Below are 5310 nucleotides of genomic sequence, written 5' to 3' on the forward strand. Positions count from 1 at the left end.
GGCGCCCCTGAGGGTCCAGTCACCACAGAGGTACTGCACCTCAGCCAGAGGTGTGGTACCCCATTCCTTGGTAAGGGGGTGAAAAAGGCCATTGTCCACACACCACTTTGGGCCAGGGTTAGGGCAAGATTGCTCTTAAGGGAGAGCGCAGCCCCTGAGCCTGTCTGAAGGTGGAGCTTAAGTAGTGGGTGGAACAAGGTGGAAGAAGGAAGGACACGGAATGGAGGAAAAAAAACAATTGAGGGAAGAGAGAGGTCGTTACGGTGGAATACCAAGAATTAACCTTTTATGACCAAAGACAAAAATGTAAGTTATGGTCGAATGTCGTTTCCTACAGCACAATGTAGTTTTTTCATCAGGCCGATCCAAGGGAGAGAGATTCTGCCAGTTCTTAGGTTGTTACAATTGTGACGCCCCTGGACTATCAGGTCGTCACAGGGTATTGCGCAATATGCCCTTCAGTGCAGTATCCACCTCGTCCTTTGTTATGGGTCCCCAACTACATGGTGTTACCAACATCAGTCAATTAAAATCCTAGGTACACCCTGCACCACACCCACCCGACACACCAGTGGACGGCCTGACTGGAATAGGGTCGCCCACTTGTGGGGTTGGTTAAGGGGAGGTAAGGAGTGTCAGGGAGTTGAAGTTTGGAGTTGGAGAGTGAAGGGTGAAGGAGAGAGGAGGTCAGGAGCCGGGGTCCTTGGAAGTAACTAAGTGGCAGACGGTGGTCTGGGCCTAGTAGGAGCTGGACCCCCGGTCGCAGGGGATCGTGACAAGGGGCACCAACTGTCGAAGAGGACAGCCGGAGACCTTGTACCATCACCGGGCTGGGACCAGGGCACGACGGGGTACGTGGATTCTAGGTCAGGGAGTTGCTTCAGGCAACCTGACAATCTACCCGACGAGAACGGAACCTTCAAGATCCGCTCTCTACCCGCTCCAAAATCGGGGTACTAGCGCAACGAGGGGGATAGGACTTTCCACCAAAACGGTCCAGAAAATTCCAAGCGTGAACCCTGCGAGCAAGCTCCCACATTTAGCCATACTGGGGAGTGGGACCCGACTAGTTTTATGCTACCGGGGCCAAAAGAAGAGAGAACATAGTGCCAGGAGTAAGGTCACAGATCACCAGACAACACCAGTGGGGTCGGAACCCAAACTAGCTCCCCTCAGCGACAGCGATGTATGGAACTTTGGTTGATCCAGTTGTCGGTGTCAGCTTTTTGGACTGAGTGAGTACATAAGTGACCCTCTTCGCTCCCCACGGCATTCCCCGAACTCCATCATCGAGTCCCGGGGTATCCTCCATACACGTGGCGGGTTCTAACATCTGGCTGCCCCACTCCATCGCCCCGGGTACTCCCAACTGCAGCGGTCGTACTTCGCATTACAACACACTACAGGTCTGGACGCCCCTCGAGCCACCGCGGATCCGGATCCGAGCAGCCTGGCTGCTGACAAGGAGGTGGCACACCTCAAATTCCTGGCGTCTCGAACAGGATACGAACATGACCCACTTACCTGGGTGACGTGGGCATGAAAATCGAAACCGCGAGTCAAGATCCCGTTTCCAGCCAATTCCGTCATCTTCCCCCATCTTTTGGCGCCAAAATGCAGTCTTCACCACAACAACGCGTGAAGCTGAAGCCCCGCCCTTTGTCCTGAGAGTGAGCTCGGAACCGGAAGTTCCCAGAGGGCCACATCATCGAAGAGAGTGCTGAGTGAAACCCGAGGGGGCGTGACAGCATGTAGCAGCAACGGAAGAGAAGCAGGGACGCCAGGACTCTGCCATAATGTTCCTGTACAGCGCAGAGTCAAGATGGCAGAAAGGCGCGGCTGTTCAGCAGAGGATACAGCTCTCGGAGCAGCTCCACTGACGGAGATGCGGAGGATGGCCGCGGCGGTGCAAATCCGTGAGATTGGAGTCCCACGAGAGGAGCGGGTAAGCGGTTACCCAGTCCCAGTTGATTTCACTAATCCGGCCGATGCGGCTGTGGGATCCGAACCGCCCCTGCTCACGGCAAGCACTCAGCCGCCGTCACCTTCGCCCTCTGCCTCGGCTAACCCTGAGGCGCTGCCTGCAACACCGGCAGCGGATCCCTCGACCCCTGATGGAGATGATCAGTCCACGGCTTCTGACCAGATTGACCCGGTTACCATGGACTCGGAACTGGAGGAGATGGAGGAAGGCGATTCAGGTTCCAGTACCCCGGAAGCTGCAGGGTGCCACGATTTGGAGGAAACGGCTACAGAATGGCCCTGTCATCACAGGCAATACGTGAATGGGAAATGTTTGAGATGAAAACGGAGTCCACTTCAGAGGAATAAATCCCGGCCGACGTTATTGATGTGGTGGTGCCTGTATGCCGTTGCTGTGGCTTGCCCGGGCACTTTTCGAGAGTGTGCACAGGAAGTGCCCGACATTAACGGGACCGGAACCTGCAAGTTTTAAAGTTTTGTGTGGACTGTCACTTTTATTGAATGTTCTCCAGTGTTTAAGTGGAGGAAGCTGTCGGGGAACGGCTGAAGGCTTCCTGATGGATGGACACAGAATAGTTCAGCTATCATTAGACTGCGCCCTCCTTGTTGAACCTTTTTCCACCCTTTGTTCCAGGGAAAGGGCCATCAGGTCCTTGAACGGTGCAGTACTGGTAGACGGCACCAGGAAGCCCCGGTGGGGATCGGCGCAATGGGTAACGGCTACCAGGGTGCTCAGGACTGTCACCAGAGTAATTTATTACAACACCCAGGACCTTAACTTGGTCACGGACCCACAATAGGTATGCAGTGGGTCAGGTTGTTTGGGTGGCGGGTTAATGGGATCTGGGACATTGGGGCTGGACTGTCGCAGGAAGAGGCTGCAATGGAGCAGGTTGAGCCTTCACTACTAACGAAACCGATAGCGTTCCATCGTTGGAATGATGAACTCTAAAGTTTGGTAACATTCAAGTATCCAGCCTTCCTAATATGGGAAGTAAAATGTAAATAAAATTGTTCTTTTTTCTATTTTTTATAGGTTGAAAAAAAAAAATAAAAATAAAACCTCTGATGTCCTGTAGCTCGAGGACGAGCTACGTTTAACCAAGGGGGATGAGACGCCCCTGGACTATTGGGTCGTCACAGGGTATTGTGCAATATGCCCTTCTGTGCAATATCCACCTCGTCCTTGGTTATGGGTCCCCAAATACATGGTGTTGCCAACATCAGTCAATTAAAGTCCTAGTTACACTCTGCACCACACCCATCAGACACACCAGTGGACGACCTGAGTGGAATAGGGTCGCCCACTTGGGGGGTTGGTTAAGGGGAGGTCAGGAGTGTCAGGGAGTTGAAGTTTGGAGTTGGAGAGTGAAGGGTGAAGGAGAGAGGAGGTTAGAAGCCGGGCTCCCTGGAAGCAACTAGGTAGCAGACCTAGTCTGGGCCTAGTAGGAGCTGGATCCCCGGTCGCAGGGGATTGTGACAAGGGACACGGGACTGTCGAAGAGGACAACCTGTGGCCTTGTACCATCACTGGACTGGGACAAGGGCACGATGGGGTACGTGGACCCTAGGTCAGGGAGTAGCTTCAGGCAACCTGACAATCTACTCTACGAAAACGGAGCCTTCAAGATCCATTCTCCACCCGCTCCAAAATCGGGGTACTAGCGCAACAAGGGGGACAGGACTTTCCACCAAAATGGTCCAGAAAATCCCAAGCGTAAACCCTGGGAGCAAGCACCCACCGTTAGCCATAGTGCGGAGCGGGACCCGGCAAGTTTCAAACTACCGGGACCAACAGAGAAGTAACTTTGTGCCAGGAGGCAGGTCACAAATCACCAGGCAGTACCATCGGGGACGGGACCCGAACTAAGCTCCCCTCAGCAGCAGCGGTGTCCAGAACTTTGGTTTACCCAGTTGTCGGTGTCAGATTAATGGACTGAGTGAGTACAAGAGTGTCTCCCTTTTGCATCAAACGGCACTCCCCCTTAACAACACCAACACCGAGTCCCGGGGTATTCCCCCCCTACCCGTGGAGGGTCACAACGTCTGGCTACCCCACTGCATCACCCCGGGTACTCTCAGCTGCAGCGTTCCTTTGAGTGGCCGCACGATGCCCGGCTGCTGGCACGGGGGTGGCACACAGAGACAAGAGCCCAAGAGTGGAGACAGGAGCTAAAGAGCTGAGAAGCATACCGTAGATAGGAGACAAGGAGACGAAGTAGAAGCAGAGACAGCACCGGATCGGAGAACTTCTTCTTGCCGTTTCTGTGAACTGGTTTTGATTGTAACAACCTAAGAACCGGGTCCAGCTGAACCACCCCTGGATCGGCCTGACGAAAAAACTACATTGTGCTGCAGGAAACTGCATCCGACCAGAACTTACATTTTTGTCTTTGGTCATAAAAGGTTAATTCTTGATATTCCACCATAATGAAAGATTCTGCCCAAAATGTGAGACACGGAGCGCCCAGAAGGTGGAATTGAACCACTCTGTCCCTAAACAGCTGCAGGTTTGAAGCCGGCACCCCAGACCACTGAGGATCATCTGGGCAGGAGATCTGTGATCACCGGATCCTATTTATGGACGACTCTGCAGTCACAAGTGAAGTTACGGAGATTATTAATATTTCATTATTTATTATTTAGGGAAATGTGAATATCAATGTGAGAAATATCAGGAGATAATGGCTCTGAATCTCTGGCTCCGATCACGGCTGGATATCGCTGTGGAGCATTTCCATAGTATCTGCATATAAGACAGCAGCAATGCATTGTGGGAGATGAGGGAGCACCGGAGCCTCTCACCTCCCCGGTGCCGGACTGACCCTGGAGCTCTGATCTGGATACAGATTACACCTCTGATCTGCAGTCAGGGAATGTTGTAGCTAAAAAAATAAAAATCTCATAGTTGTTGCGGGCAGGGGCCAGACCGCAGCTAAGGGGCTGCTCAGGGATGCTCGGATCTGGGGCTTTACTGTGGCTCAAGCAGCGGTCCGCCGCCCACAAGTGAAAAAAGGGATTATTTACAAGGGAGATTGTCCGTGACACTACCCACGGTGTGTGGTGAAGTGGGACACCACCGCTGCGGTTGTGGGAACCCCCGGGGGGAGATGTAATGGCAGCCGGATGTTAACCCCTCCATGGGTAGGGATGGTTGCCCTGGGCCCAGTGTCTCTGTGCAGGTTATGGCGATGGCTGGGGCTTGCGTGCCCGGACGGACCGGGGGATGTTGGGATACTCACGAGTAAATGAATCACACGAGTCCTTTGGTAAACCGGTTAGCCGGTTATACTATGGTCTCCCACCCGGGCTGATGGTCGCTGTCTT

The 5310-nt window shown here is 53.4% G+C and overlaps 1 non-coding gene across 1 annotated transcript; it reads right to left on the reverse strand.

Annotated features, from left to right (window-relative positions):
* Positions 1 to 4447: 4447 nt before the first annotated feature.
* TRNASTOP-UCA (transfer RNA opal suppressor (anticodon UCA)) lies at positions 4448 to 4534 on the reverse strand. The gene has a single exon. It is a non-coding gene; the product is annotated as a tRNA-Sec (tRNA).
* Between the last annotated feature and the right edge of the window lie 776 nt (positions 4535 to 5310).

Source organism: Anomaloglossus baeobatrachus, chromosome 6, assembly GCF_048569485.1.
Source record: "Anomaloglossus baeobatrachus isolate aAnoBae1 chromosome 6, aAnoBae1.hap1, whole genome shotgun sequence".
Classification (NCBI taxonomy): domain Eukaryota; kingdom Metazoa; phylum Chordata; class Amphibia; order Anura; family Aromobatidae; genus Anomaloglossus; species Anomaloglossus baeobatrachus.